The 15,682-nt window shown below is 53.3% G+C and overlaps 1 long non-coding RNA gene across 2 annotated transcripts; it reads right to left on the bottom strand.

The window, feature by feature from the left end:
* Window positions 1-1,405: 1,405 nt before the first annotated feature.
* LOC114230727 (uncharacterized) lies at window positions 1,406-14,175 on the bottom strand. Of its 2 annotated transcripts, none has more exons than XR_003616684.2 (3): window positions 14,085-14,175; window positions 7,431-7,647; window positions 1,406-1,611 (listed from the first exon to the last, which is right to left on the bottom strand). It is a non-coding gene; the product is annotated as an uncharacterized LOC114230727 (long non-coding RNA). The 2 variants fall into 2 exon arrangements; XR_008557044.1 differs by lacking the exon at window positions 14,085-14,175 and adding an exon at window positions 13,750-13,854.
* Between the last annotated feature and the right edge of the window lie 1,507 nt (window positions 14,176-15,682).

The raw sequence follows: 15,682 nt of genomic DNA, 5'->3' as shown, positions 1-15,682 counted from the left end.
GTGTGCCTGGCCCCCAAGCATCTCCTGTTTACTTTGTACTAACAACACAGCTGGGAACCAGCAGGGATCTTTTCAAGAAAGTCATCCAATTATCTGGCCTGAGGGGCAAGACAGGGCTGTGGAAATCGGAGGATTTCCATACAGGGGTGGGGGTGCAAGGGTGACTGACTAGAGGGGAGGGGGGCTGGAGACCCTGCCTGTTTGCACAGCAAGCGTGCTGTTTTCTGAAAATTGCCTGCCTATTTAGGGTGGCTTGGGGAAGCCTGTGATTGAGGAGAGGGCTAAAGCCTCAAGCCAGGGAAGGCATTCTGTCTCTACCAAATTCCAGGCCCAGAACCCATTTGAACTCAAGGTGGTGATTCTTGAGTCACTCCCAAGGTGGGTAGAGGGGGACAGAGATGAGCTTAAGCCCTGGGCTTGGGCTGTGTGCACATTCTTACCCAGGAAAGGAAGCGTGCCCAGAAGACTCTTTTACCCAGACTTTTTGGTACCCAGAGCATCCTGGGAAGGGCTGCCTTTGCTTCTTCAGTAAGTGTCTCCCCGACCTTTGCCAGGTGCTGTGGTCCCTTTGAGTTAGGCCTGAACAGGTGTTCCCCCTGACTGGTGCCAGTGAGCCCTCTTCCAGCTCCTATTCCCTGCCTCTGCTGCTCGTGGTCTCTCTGTATCTCTATTTCTATTATTTCTATTTCTCTGTCTCCCCATATCCAATTCTGTCTCTCTGTGAATGCATGTCTCTGTCTGACACTATATATCTCTCTGTGTGTGGCTCTATCTCTGGCTCTTGCCTGTCTCTCTTTGTCTCTGTATCCTAGTATTGCTCAGTCTGTCTTTATGTCTCTGCCTTCAGGCCTGTCTTTCACTCTGGATAAGCCTCTGTGTGGCTCTCTGAGGTCTTTATGCTCAGGTTTGAAGGCCACGGTAGCACAGAGCTGAATGGAGAGGGGAAGCTGGCCTGTCCTGAGGCTGGGCGTCCTGGATGCTCATACCCCCTCTGGTGGGCTTTATTCTCCAGAGCTTGCACTGGGACTCAGTCTGGGTCAGGCCAAAGACACTCTGAAAGCTTTCAAAGGGCTTCATCTCTATTTAGATAGGTAGTCAATCTCTCCGTACCTCCCCGCCTCCCCTTTCCTCCATTTTTACCTCATGGGAAGCAGTAGAGATGGATGTTTGAGTCAAAGAAACCCAGATTCAAGTTCTAGACCTGCTCTTAACAAGCTCTATTATAATGAGTAAGTTTTTTTGTTTTGTTTTGTTTTTATCTCTCCCAGTCAGGGACATCCTCCTCATCTGTAAAAGGGGGATAGGATCAGTTGCTATCTCTCTGGATTATGGTGAAGCTAAAATGGGACTGTAACTGTAAAACACTTAATACAGAGCCTGACCCAAGCACTGGGAATAATTTTTATTGCATTTCCCCATTTATTTGTTTACAGAGCCCAACACAGGCCTAAGCCCATAGGAGTTTTGTTGAATAAATATAGATTTCTCTGTTGTTCCTTTCCTTTCTTTCTGGCTCTATCCCCTTCTCTCTTTCTCCAACCCTGTGCTTGAAAAGGATGGATGATAAGAGCTGCTTGAGCATCCAAAATGAATTCAGCCTTGATCTTGGCCCTGCAAATGGTGACAGGCTCTGTAAACCATGATGAGATCTAAATGCAGGGTTTGCCTCTGCAACTAGAGATGGTCTTTGTGAAGTCTTGGGCTCTGAAAATACTGTAGTAACAAACTCTGCAAATTATGTTGGGATCTGTAACAGTGACAGGCTCAGAAACTAGTGATGGGTTCTGCTCTGCAGATGGTAATGGGCTCTGCAAATAGCCTGATGAGTTTGGCACATAATTTAAGGCTCTGCAAACAACAATAGACTCAGCAAGCAATAATAAGCCCTGTACTGGTAAATAGGGACAGGGTCTACTAATGGTAATGGGCTTTGCAAACAGTGATGGGGTGACAAGTTGTGATGGGCACTAGAAAAACTGAAGACTAAGTGAAGGACAAGAAGGGACCTGTGGGTCTTTAGAGCAAGGCTGTCTCAGTACCATGGACAGCAAGATGCTCCCCCTCCCAGCCCGGGCTAGAGCTCATCTCTCCATTTATTCATTGATGTTGGGGTTTGGGAGGGATGTACTGGAGAAGAATTGGGACAAGAAGAGGAATGAGGCTATGTCCCCACCCTCAAGGCTTTTGGTAGGTTGAGAAAACAGACTTCGTAGTAACCTAATGGGGGGATTGTCTGTGTTGACAAATCTGTTCTCACTTCAGCTGTTTGTGAGGTAGAAGGTGTCTTTCCACATCAGAAGCTTTTTGGAATGCTAAAAGGGTGTTTAAACCGCACTGGGCTTCCAGGGGGAATTGAGAAGTCAGCTTTGAAAAGCACACTTGCAGGCTCCAGCCGACCTTAAATTCTAGCTGGCACTCGAATAGCTTTGTAGCAATTTAAATTTCTCTGTCGGTCCTTTCTAGGCCTGTATCACAGGGAACGTTCACAGATTTCAGAGCCTAGGGCCTAAGGAGGACAGAAGCAAGAATCTGTTCTGGGTGGGCTGTGAGTAACAGTGCTGAGAATCTGATGGTGGCTGAGATGGCATGATGAGGACGGTGACCATGGAGATGGAGAGAGGAGGTGGTGGTGCTAATACGCTAATGGAGGTGGGGAGAGAGCTGAAGTGTTGGTAATGGTGGAGGTGGTGGTGGAAATGATGGCAATAGTCATAGGATTAAGTGAGTTGATATATGTAAAATACTTAGAACGGTTCCTGGCACATGGTGGGTGAATCCTATGTGAGTGATAGTGGCTGTTACTATTAAGGAAGGCCCTGGAGGAGGTGGAGCTGGTGGTGATGAAGTTGATGGTGAGAATAGGGATTATAATAACAAGGGTACGATTTATGGAGTATCAACTGCTGCCCTGCACTATTCTAAGCACTTTATATGTGGTAATTTGTTTAATCATTTTAACCTTATGAGGTAGCTAATATTACCCCCATTTATAAGATGATGAACTCAGGCACAGAGGGGTTGCAATATGCGATCGATGGTAACACAGTAGTTGGAGACGTTCCAGTTCCAGAGCCTGTGATTGGCCACGAGCTGAGTGGTGATGCTGCCGGAGCTGGGACAGCGAGTGCTGTGTTCTGTGAAGGCTGGTGACAGAGGGGCCTGAACAGTGATGGTGGTGACAGCAGAGCTGAGGGGTGGCAGCAGTGGTGGTGGAGGTACAGGGGCAGTGAAGTCCTCTAAGAACTTCCTCTGGCCAAGCTCTCAGCAGGGCTTGTGCCCACTGAGGGGAGGCTCTGCCAGGTTTCTCTGGGCAGGGGGTGAGGGTTCCTGCCTCCTGTAGAGTTCTGCTCTGAAAGCAGGTAGGAGAGCAAGGACCTCCCTTTCTGGTCAGCGACAGGGGGCTTTGGGTCCCAGACAGGTAGACTCTTGGCATGGTACAGAGTGGCAAAGCGGGGAGCTGGGACTTCCCATCCCCTCCCCTCCCCCTCCCCCCGGGGCCGCCACCACACCCCTGGGATTTGGCATCCTCTGACCCCTTCACTACCCGTCCTCCAGCTCTCCGCCAGAGCCCGTGAACGCAGCAGACAGCGGCAGGGCAAGCCGCACAATATGGAACTCTCCGGCTTCCTCCCTGCCCCTGCCGGGTGCCAGCTCTGGCCTGCCTCCCGTGTGCTGCAGCGCTGAGGGGGAAGCCTTAATAGAGAATCCGCCTCTGCGCCGCCGCTTCCCGCCCGCCAGCCTGTCCCTATTATCAGCACCATCAACAGCGGCAAATGACACTCTTGGAATCTTGACTCCAATCTGATGCCTGGTCCCCAGGGCCGCTGAGAGGCGCAGGCCAGCCAGGCTGGGGGGCTAAGGAGGGGCTGCACGGTAATAGGATGTGGCCGCTGAAGGTCTATTAGCTGCATTGCAGTTGCTGATGAGCCCCCTCCCCAGCCCCTCGGCGTCCCCATCCCCGCTCAGCCAGGCTCGACAAGAAGCCTAGGGAGGAGGGGCTGCTGGGGGTGGGGTGGGCTGGGCCATCTTTAAACCCAAACACTACGCTCCCTTGGGAAACCTGGGGCTGGAGGAAAAAAAGTTGGAGAAATGAGGCCACTCAGACACTTCTTTTGACCAGGTGTCTGGGGAGAAAGAGGAGGAAGCAAGGGGTTAGTCTGAGGATGGATGAGTTTTCTCATTCTTATCTGGGAGCAGCCTGGGACTCCAAGGCTGGAAGGATCCTCAAGGAGCACCCCATCCAGCCTTCTTCTCCAGCCTCTTGTTGAACTCTCTCAGGCATGGGAAGCTCAGCTCCTCCCAGGCCACCTGTCTCATTGCTTAGTGCTTCCTCATCTGGAGTCCTGATTGGCCTTTCATGGTACCAGGGCCCTGAGACCGCTTAAGGGCACTCACTCTACATCCAAGATGACCTCACAGGATTTGGAGACAGAAAGGCCATCGCAAGTCTGCTTACCCAGGTCCTCACTCCTCTTCATGACCACAGATCTTCTGGCCCTTGCATAACGTTTGTGTGGAAAGGTTCTAAGAGGCTGGGGTGGGAGAGAGCAGATGGATGGACCCCCCCCCCCACCACACACACACACACACACAGGACCCTGGAGAGGCAGGGGAGTTAGTGGGCGGGGCCCTGGATGAGTGCAGGACACCCAGTCCTAGCCCAGCTTGTCTACTGGGTGACCATGGGAGGGTTACACACTGCTCACCCTAGTCTGCCTCTCCCCTGCCCCCAAAAGGCCCTTGCTGAGAAAGAAACATAATGAAGCCGCTTTTCTCCCTCAGGGGGCTGGGCAGGAGAGTGCTTTGGGAGACAGAGCCCATGACTTTGGGACTGGATAATCTGTGAGTATGGTCTGGTGAACACCTCCTCTACCCATGCATGCATAGCACCAGGGAAGCGAAGGAAGGTGAGGCGAAGAGTTTCCTTGGGCCTGGCTGTCTGTGCTGGGCACACCATGGAAGCGTTCTGTCCTGCCCTGAGGGCACCTGTCAGGCTAAGAGCCTGAGAACTCTGGATTCCAACCCAGCAGGACAGGATTCCCTCCTGGGCTTCACAGCAGAAGGGCTGGGCCTGCCTGAGTGAGAACCCCTGGGCCAGACAGATACTTGAGGAGAGCAAAGGAGAGGAGCCCAAGGCTTGGCTGACAACCACAGCCCCTGTCCCCCTAGGTCTGGGCCTCTGACCACAGCATTGAACTCAATTTGTTCTGCCCACTGCCCCCACCATGCCCCATAGTCCAGAGGCCGCAGAAATCCAAGCTGTTTGTCTCACTGAGTGCCTGCCCTCAGTGCCCCAGCGGGGGCTTGGCCATCAGTCACAGGGCTGGCTGGACACTCGGGTCTGGATGTGCATCAGTGGATGGCAGGCGGCAGGGGGCACCGACTCCTGCTCATGAGCCCCGTGGTGTCCTCTATTCACTCTGCACCTTCCCTGCTCCCTTTGCTCTTCCCTAGTTCACCTGTGCCCTCACCTGTGCATGTCTCTCCATTCCCCATCATCTGTGTCCACCTCATCTGTGCCCCTTTGATCTGTCCCCTCTCTCCTCCCGTCAGATTCTTCTCTCCTGGTCCTTCGTCTCCAGTATTCCCCTCTCTTAGCCAATTTTCTGTTTTAGACTCTCTTCTCGCTCAGCCCCTTGCAGGCTAAAAAGCCAATATTCGGCCAGTGAAACTCCATCAAGCCTACAACTGCCCCAACCAGGCCATCTCCTTCCCCAGTCAGCTGCCAGTGGGGAATTTGGACTCAAGGCAAAATAGGTTCTTTGGCCCAACCAAGGGCATCTGGAGGTGGGAGTTGAGAAGAAGAGTCCTTGTGCGATTGAGGGATATATAAGGATCCTGGCCAGGGCACCCTGAGTAGAGGCGCAGTTCTGAAGATCAGACAGCAGGGGGCGCCCAATCCTTTCTCTATTCTCAAGACCCATAGCTGTAATTACCCACAGCTGGAATAACTCATAGATGTTGATTACTCTGGGTAGGAACCTAGAGGGCATTCAGGAGAGGGTGAGTTTTGTCCCACTCTGAATTTGATCTTGTATTGATAACTTAAGAAAAACAACACACCTCTTACCTGTTCCCCAGATCAACTCTATTTGGAAGCTTGCAAGAGTGTACATGCTTGGGACCTTAGACCTCTGAAGGAAAGGGAGGTGAAAGAGGTGCTATTGCTCCTCTGAGGAGGGCCACCTCCACTGTCCTCAACCTCAGGGAGACTGGTGTTCTGCCTCTAAAATGGTCCCACTGGGGGAGATAAGGAGTAAGAGTGCTCCCCTCTCATCTAAGGGCAGTGTCTTCCCTCCATGGAGCTCACACCTACACCAGGGAGCAAGCCCACAGTGTCCCCAACAGACCTGTCTGGTGCTCAGTGGTACAGAGGAGAGAGAGGGAGCTGAGTGGGGTGGACCTTCCCTGTGACAGTGTGAGTGTATCTGTAACACATTAATAAATAGTGCGTGCCCAGGTGCATGTGTGTGTGTGTCTGTGTGTGTGTGTGTGTGTGTGTGTGTGTGTGTGTGAGAGAGAGAGAGAGAGAGAGAGAGAGAGAGAGAGAGATTTGTTTTGTTCTTTTCTCAGTGAAACCTGAGACAGTGCCCCCCTCCCAACACACACACCCAGGGAAGGTCTGAGCCTGAGCCTGGGTCTGAAGTCAAAGCAAGTGCCTATGACATTGACCTCAACTAGATGGAGTAGCTAGCTCCTTAGGGCCTGCACCACCACCCATTTTGTCCTCAGTGCCTAAAAGCTCACCATTAAAGATTTTATCCTTAGAAATGAAGACACTACTCTAGACTTGAATGATATCATAGTCATGGCTCTGGGGTGGGATAGCATGACGGGCCCAGAAGTGGCTTGGAGAGGACCCAGGCATCTGGAGATGGAAGGTGGCAGGACAGACTTCCTGAGGAAGCCTGGGGAGGGGTCTTTCAGACGGCCCAGTGACCTGGGGCAGGCAGGAGGGATGGCCTCATGCAGTCATTTCAGGCCCATAAACACCTTTCTGGGCCTCTCATTATGCTGGGAACTGAACTGAGATCCTTGGTGTCAAACCCCCTTCTCCCCCCAGCAGGCCATGGGAGGTTGGTAAATATCGTAATCAGATTAGTGGAGTGGAGACAGCAGAGGCTACGGTGGGAAAATGCTCTGGGCCAGCCTGGCCCCCACCCCTCTCCTGGGAATCTAACCCTCTTGCCCTGCCCAACCCCTCCTCTGGGAGCCCCAAAGCCATCCTGGCTCCTCAGTGGCCTCTACTGGTCTGGGTGACCCCACCTGGCATCTGGCTCTCTCTGGGTCCGGTGGAGATTTCTGCATCTGGGGTCTCCTCAGCCTTGCTGCCCCCCTCGCTGAGGAAGCTAGCCTTCTGGGTGGCTTTTCTCAGACCACTGAGCCCAGCAGGGTACCTGCCCTTCCTCTGGCTATGAGGATGTGCTCACCTGTGAGACTGGGATGAAGCATCAGGATTCCAGGGTGATCACAGCTGGAGGGAATATCTGGTGGGAGGTGCAGTTTTACTCAGGGTGAAGTCAGAACCCTTTTCCTCCCCAGGCTTCTCCATAGACAAGCTGAGCATAGGTCTGGGCACAGGGTTGCCGAGCAGCATGGTCAGATGGAATGGAATGGGGCAGAGACAGCCAGAGGTATCCTGTGGAACTGTAGGAGTATCAAGTCAGACTAGGAGGGGAAAGGCTGGGAGGACAGGGGTTGTTGGTGTTCTGTGGAGGCTGGAGGCAGCTGGGGTGAGAGCTGGAGGTCTGGGAGACTGGACAGTTAAGGATTGGTGGCTGGGAACCTGGAGAGTGGAGACTGGGGTCTGGGGGTTTGAGAGTCTGAGAGCTGGGACTGGGGGGTAGGAAGAGAAGATAGGAGACAGAAGATAAGGAGCTAAAAGATTTGGGTCTGGAATACTGAGGATTGGGATATTGGGGGGCTGATAATTTGAGGTATTGTGGAATTTAGGGGTTGCAGGCTAAGAACCAAGGTTTTGGGGGACTAGGGCAGTGGTCGGCAAACTCATTAGTCAACAGAGCCAAATAGCAACAGTACAACGATTGAAATTTCTTTTGAGAGCCAAATTTTTTAAACTTAAACTTCTAACGTCACTTCTTCAAAATAGACTCGCCCAGGCCGTGCTATTTTGTGGAAGAGCCACACTCAAGGGGCCAAAGAGCCGCAGGTGGCTCACGAGCCGCAGTTTGCCGACCACGGGACTAGGGTATTAGGGCTGAAATGTTTGCAATGGAGAAACTAGGGCACCAGTGGAGCTCTACGTGGAGAGAAAGGAAGTAGTGAAACACAGCCTCAGGGACAGGGAGAGGTGTTCCCGGGTGACGGGGAGGAAGTGCCTCCCAAGGTCCCAGGCCAGGCCTCCTTCAGACCCTCCGGCTGAGCTGGGGCCGCTGTGCCAGCAGCGAGCCTCTCCTGGTTGGGCTGTCAGAGTGGGTTAGGCTCCAGGAATTGGTTCCCTGGATCATCTCCCCGGAGCCAGCCCCTCCTGGCAGCTTTGTTTGGCGAAAGCTCGGGGATTAGCGGGGCTGCCCCCACACCACCTCCCAGCCGCCAGCTCCTAGCGCTTTCATCCCTGAAGGTCGCTAAAGCCTCAGTGCTTTGAGATTAGGCCCCACAAAGGGGCCCCTTGTGCTCCAGCCAAGCCTTGGGGGCAGGGCAGGAGGGGGGTCCCAAGAACTCAGAGTAGACAAATCCTTCTCTCCCTCCTTAGTGCATCACGAAAGTCCCCCTGGCCAAAGGCTGAAGACCCCTCCCATCTCCCTGCCCCCAGCTCACACTGTGTCTCTAAGGGATCCTGGTGAGGGGGCATTTCAGGCCACTTAGAGGTGACCCCCAGGCCTAGCCTGCCATCCCCAGCATATCAGCAACTACTTGAGGTCATCTCAGGGTAGGGGTGGATGAGGGAGTAAGGCAGGGAGAGCTGGGAGGGGGAGGTCCTAGGGTAGAGGCCAGAGCAGGTGATCATAGACTGAGAAAGATCATCTGTCCAACCTGCTCATTGAGCAGATGGAGACCAACCAGGGCTGGGAGAGAAAAGGGCTTGTCCTGGGTCCCACCAAGCTGCTGGCAGAGCTGGGGCAGGAACGTGGTGAGCTGCCCTTTCACCCTGTGCCTGAGCCCAGGTCAGCAGGTATTATTGATGAGTGGGGATGGTTTTGTGCTTCCGCATAGAAGAGGAGATTTGTTAAATGTGGGTTCCAGCATAAAGTTGCCAGCTGCTAATTTTCACCATATAAGGGCACTGAGGGAAAACTACCAACTGCTGTTCACATCATTTCATAAAAGCAAGGATAGGCTAGTGTCAAAAAGTTTAAAAAGACAGAATAGAGAGGATGGGGCTTTAAATTGAATAGATGTAGCTTCATGAACAACATCCTACAAAAACCTTAGTTTTCTCTTGGTATTTGGTGAAATGTCTTGGGACTCCTAGACCAGGTGGCTTTGGAGGGGAAGCCTACCCCAAGGGACTGAGGGTTTTAGGTCCTATGAATCCGGGTCTCCTAGATCCAGGTCTGCCTACCCATCTTCCAGGGGTAGTTGTTTCAGGCCTGGCACTGAGGAGATTGAGCAGAGCCCCTGAGACTGGGCTGATCCTCAGGGGCTCTGCTGAGAGGGTAGTCTTCCCCTTGTCCCCCACCTTGTCCCTCTCATCACCAAAGAGACTTCCAAAGAGGAGGGGGAGGGAGCAGGCCTGACTTCGGTCGATAGAGAAATATTTCTTTCTGTCCTCTTGCTCATAAAATATTTGTGGCCAACATATTGCACAACATTCCCAGAGAGGCCACAAAAGGCAGTGCTGGGCTGGAGGGGTCAAATGGAGCTTGGTCCCAGATTGTGGGGCTGGGGATAGGGCGGCACCCACGGTAACTGGGTGGGGTCGTGGATACATGGGTTAGCTTGAGGAATAGCAAAGGTGCTCCCTAAATCCCTTGTGAAAAAGTCTCCACAGGAAGGGCTACCAATGAGCAGTAGGAACTGATAATATTTATTAGCTGATACTTATGTGACATTTACCACATACCAGGCACTATGCTAAATGTCAACTCATTTAATCCTTATAACAACCCTGGGCGGTTGGTACTGTTATTTACCCTTTTTAACAAATAAGAAAACTGAGGTAAAGAGGTTAAGTGACTTACTAGACATCACTCAGCAAGTCAGTGGCAAAGCCTGGATTTGAACTCAGGCGGTCTGCTCCAGGGCCCATCCATTTAATTACTGTGCATGTTATACTGCTATACTGTGGTCCTCAGCAAGGGTTGCCTCTGGGTCTCTAGTATCACTTGGCCATACCCTCCCCACTTCCAGATGCTCCATGGTTTACTTGGGGCTTGGAGTCGTCAGGAGGTACTTGTCATTTTGGAAACCCTGGGTAGAATGAAAGTGTCCCCTTGTTTAGTTGTGGTAGTTTTAAAATATGATCACAAATTCTGTGACACCTCTTTTGCATGGTGGAGCTTAATTCTCCTCTCCTTGAGTGTGTATTGAACTTCATGACTTGATTGTAATGTCAAGAGCAGAGCAGAAGTGAGGGGATGTCACTTTTGAGGTTAGGTTATAAAAGGCTCCAGCTTCTATTGTGATCTCTCTTTCTCTCTCCCTATGGCTTTCCTCTTCTCTTGGACCCCAGCCTCTATACTAGTATAAAGAAATCCAGGCTATCCTGCTCATGAGGCCACATGGAGGAGAACTGGGCACCCCAGCTGAAAGCCAGCACTAACTGTCAGTCATGTGAATGAGCCTTCTTGGGAGAGGACCTTCCAGATCCAATCATAGAGAATGGATTCCTAACCAAATGCAACCCATGACAGACCCCACGCCAGAACCAGCTAAGCTTCTCCTGGATTCCTCACCCTCAGAATCTGTGGTATAATAAAGGTTTGGTTTAAGCCACTTAAGTTTAGGGGTAATTTGTTATGCAGAAGTTGGTAACTGATACACTTGGCTAGTCTTATTGTCTGGAGTCTCACCATTAGAGCTTCACTTATGAGTGGGTGGTCACAGTTTCCTCCATGTTTCTCCCCAACCTTGAGATAAATAACCACTGGCTAATGCTGATTTGCTGAGTTAGATAAAGGCTAGAGGATCCCTCCAAGATGCTTATGTAATGGCATTCTGGGACTGGTATGTGGCCACTTAATCATTCTGAACCCTCCCAGGCCAGAGGTGGTCACCAAAGATCAGTCTTGACAGTTATACGACTTCACAATTTTCCTATATGGTGGCTTTGCTTCCAGAAAGAACATCCCCTGTTTTAGTTGATAGAAAAGGGACAAGGCTGTCATGCGGATAAGGGCTTGAGGAGAGCTGGGTACTGACCACCGGAGTAGGGCCCAGGTTCCACAGATCCCATCTTTGGGCCCTGACATTCCTTGGCACTCTCCATTCCTTGCCCAGTAGTGGCCATAGCTATAGTCATGGGATCCTCTCAGCATCTTCCAGTCTCATTCAGGGTCCACACTGTTGGCTGGCCATTGACCCAGAGTCAGAATTTAGCACAATATGGCTGTGCACACCTCAGTGTCAAGGTGTATATGTGTGAATGGGTGAGGGCATGAGGTGAGATTTGGGTGTAGAAGTGTGTGCTGGTGGCTTTCATGTAGCTTGCTTGCCCTTGTGCCCATGTGCATTTGACTTGTGGGTTTCCGGGTGGGAAGGAGCCTGTATGCTATTTCTGTTTACTTGGGACAGTGTAGGCATGCACTGTCTACCTGCATGATGGCTTCATCAGAGTGGGGGCCTGTGCACTTTGGCCAGTGTTTGCTGCGATTGGGATGTATGTTTGTGTGCCTGTGTGTCTGTCTTTCCACAAGCAGGTACCAGTGCTAGAAGGACCTGGGCTGCGGTACTTAAAGGGTTAAGGGAAACAGGCGCCACCATAACTCTTAATCATAGCTTTGCAAGCTTAGCCAGTGCCCCTGTTGAAAAATGTTTCAAAAAGCAAAATAAATGATCTTTTAGTTACAGAAGTATTGATTTTGCCCACATCTAGTAATAAAGAGCAAGTCACCTGTAGCTAAAACTCTTGTAAAATATATTTTATACTCTAATAGTCTGCAGATAGAGTCACCCGCTGAGCACAGATGACAAATCTCCCCAGCGCGGCTTGCGCCCCCCATATTTCACGTCAGGGACGCAGTGGTGGCACAAGCAGCGAAAGAGCTGGGCCTCCCCGCGGGTGAAGACAGGCCTGGTTGGCCAGAGGGAAAGAAAAAAGGCAGGTTCCTGGAACGTGGTCCATTCCCCTGCCCCCACCTGGACTCTTATTACTACCCTGGGTCCTGGTGGAGGTTCAAGACAGCCTGCCCTGCAAATAGAGTGCCCCCTCCTCTATCCAGGTCCCCCAGAAGGTGATTCCTCAGGCTCTCAGAGCAGGGCTATGTCTCTCCCCACCACCCAGCTTTGGACCCTGACAGTTTGGGAATGTTCAGGCCGGATTGAGAGAAGAGTGAACGAGGGGGTGGGAGCTTCTTCCTGTTTTGAATCCCTACGTGTGCACAGACACATTCACACATGTGTCACAAGCTGGCCCCTCCAAGCCTCTTGTATACACAAAGGGACACAGCCCCCAATGCATACATAGAGTACCCCCACATATACTCAGAGAGACACACTTGACACCCCCCTGTCCATGTTGTGCAACACTTGGCTTTATGCATGCACCCAGACACGCTCAGGAGCTCACCTAGTACACAGGCAGGCTCTTCACACGCAGACCTGCCATGTAGCTAAAGAACCAGCCACATTCACAGTACCCAGAGAATTCTCTCAAAAATAGACTTCTGTCTGAAATGACCAAATAGTTACTTTGCTTTTGGGGATCTGAATGTGTGGAGATATATATATATATATGAGAGATCTGGCCAAGCACATGCCCACTTGCACATATAGCTCTCCCCACCCCTTACTGCTTGGTGGTGGTGGAGGTGCAGCCAGGGATAAGCCCAGGCCTGGGAAGTTACACCTGAGTGTGTGGACTGTCCAGTCCCTCCTCTGCCCTGACCTGCTGTGTGGCCCTGAACAAGTCCCTGCATTTCTCTGAGCCTCCCTCTGGATGGGCCCAACCTTTCCCCCTGGCATTCATAGCCTCCCCTCAGAGAAAGCCCACCCAACTGGCCATGTCACTTCACCCTTGGAGAAGCCAGAGCGTTCTCCCACCTTCATAACCACCCGGCTGACCTTGGGCCACCCTCCCTTTTAGGTAAGGTTACCTATGGGCCACAGTGGTCAGAGGAAACTCTCAAAGGCACAGTAGAACCCCTACCCCCAACGCTGGGAATAAAGAAGGATTTCTAGTCCCTGCGGCAAGGGGGTGGATAGGGCAGGTAAGGAGGGTGGAGAGTAGACGTGGGGGGACCTGCTGGGAGTAAGAAGGTAAGGGGAGAAGTCGGGTAGTACTGGGGAAAGGCTGAGAGGTGGGGGAAAGAGGCCAGGAGCACGTGTGGGGTTTAGGGAGTGGTGGGAGCATTGGAGGGAGGGGGCTGAACAGGTACCGACCCAGCTAGGGAGGAAGGAATGCAGGACCGGGTGTATGGGGCGGCGGGGGGGGGGGGGGGGGTACTTTGGGGTGGTCAGAAAGCGCCAGCAATACGCGGGGTATCTCTGAGTGGAGAGGGGCATCTCTGAGTGGAGAGGGGCAGGAGCCGGTCGGCGGGAGGGGACAGAGCAGGTAGCTACCTCGCGCCGGGGTTGGGGCGGGAGGGGGAGAGGGAGGGAGGCTCTTTAAGCGGCGGCCGCGCTAATAACCTGTCCAGGAGATGGCTCGTGGCAAATTGCTTTGTTAGTCTTGTCAGCGCGGCCGGGGCCGCCGTCAGCGCGCGCCATGGATCAAGATGATGAATCGCCGCGGACCGCGCAGATGCGGGCGGCCCGCGGCCCTGCCCGGGGGTGGGAGTGGGGGGGGGGGGGTGCAGGGGGCCGCGGTGTGTGTGGGGGCGGCCGCGGCCATTAACTCTCGAATTAGCTCTAAGCCGCCACCACCTAGCCACTGCCCCGGCGGAGGGTGGGGGCGGGGCGGGGGGGGCTCCGGCCGCGGGGACGCGAGTGGGCCAGGGAGTTGGACCCGCGCCCCCACCCCGAACCTGGACTCAGAGGAGAGTGGGCCTCGGGAAGCAGCGGGGAGACGCCTGGTCTCGGGTCTCCTGGGCAAGCCTCTCCGTTCCCGCAGTTCAAGGGTATCTCCTGCCCCTGGGGGGCGGGGGGCGCCTACAGTGGCCCCACGGGGCACCTGCCCCTCCCCTCTTGCGCAGGGAGTAGCCTAGGAGGCTATGAGTTCTCTTTCAGAATGTTTATATGGGGCGGGGGGGGGGGGGGGGGGCGCGGATAATGGAAGATCTGGGTTTGACATATCTACTTTAAACCCAGCCCAGAGCCCAGAAATGGCAGGGCTGGGCCCTGGGGACTCCAGGGAGCCGCGGACCCTCACTTCCCAGGTCTCTGCACAGACAGCTGGGACCGGTGGTCTCGGAGTTTCTGGGGCCTGAAGCCCCGAGAGCATCCCATTTCCTAAGTACCCAAGTTAGCTCATCCCTTGCCTGCCTACCCATTCGGTTCAATTTAGAAATGCCTTCCCAATGTCCCCCTCCCCCCATACAATCACTGATCTACATTCACATATTGCATAAACGTACACACATGTCACACACAAATATAGGAGTATATACATGTAACTACGCATATACACCTAAGCCACAGGATAATGAATTCTCACAAACATACAAACACATCCCGAAATGCACCGCTGCCTCCGCTCCACTCCAGACCCCAGCAGCCCAGGAAAGCCTATTGGGGGCGGTCCCCAGCCAGTCTGGGGAGGCCTTCCTTTTAAGCCCTTTGAAGGTGTCTGCCTCAGCCCCCAGGCAAGGGGTGGGGAAACTCTAGGAGCAGGCTAAGGAGGGAGGCCCTGAATCATTTCCACTGTCTAGACGGTGGCACCATCAGAATCATTTTGCTAAATCAGTAAAGCCCACCCACCTTGTGGCATGCCAAACTCCCTGAAGGACACCCTCCCCAGTACCTCTCCTACCCTGTTTTCCTCTCTTTCCATCCCAGTAGGTGCCAGGGATTTTGCATCACCCTCTCCAGAAGTGTCCACCATCAGCCCAGAGCCCAGCACTGTATGGCGATGTCTGTGGAAGCGCACCGGGATGGGAATGTGGCTCTCTGCCCACGGTGTCCTCACGTGTGGAGGCCAGGGCATCCCTGCCAAGGTGGGTGTGGCTGGTAGTGGGGCTGCTCCAGGTGTCTGGGAATTCTATTCTGTGGAGGCCCAGAGTGGTGCATAGTCAGCCACCACTTCCACATTTCTGGTGCTGGGACAGCTGGCACTGGGAGGGACCCAAGATAGGAAGCAAGCAAGGATTTCTCCAGCTGGGCTCAGAGTCTGTATGGCGGACAAGTTCCTTCAAAGAGCAAGTGCCTAGTTGGGCCCTCTGCCCCACAGCCTGGAGCCCTCAGTAGCCCTTTGGCTCACCAGCAGAACCTGCACTATTCTCAACAGTCTGCGCCCCGTGCCCAAGTCTGGGCCTGACCCCAAGTCAGGGCCAGGCTGGGTTAGGATCCTCACCCCTTCAGTCTGCCCAGCAGCCACTGTCCTGGAACTGGCAGGAACTGGGGAGGGATGTGTTGGACTTGGGTCCCTGGGCAAAGAAAGATGATGCTCCCTCCTGCTGAAGGGGAG

This window comes from Eptesicus fuscus, chromosome 9, assembly GCF_027574615.1.
Source record: "Eptesicus fuscus isolate TK198812 chromosome 9, DD_ASM_mEF_20220401, whole genome shotgun sequence".
NCBI classification, from domain to species: Eukaryota; Metazoa; Chordata; class Mammalia; order Chiroptera; family Vespertilionidae; genus Eptesicus; species Eptesicus fuscus.
This window is presented reverse-complemented; position numbering and strand designations above follow the sequence as displayed.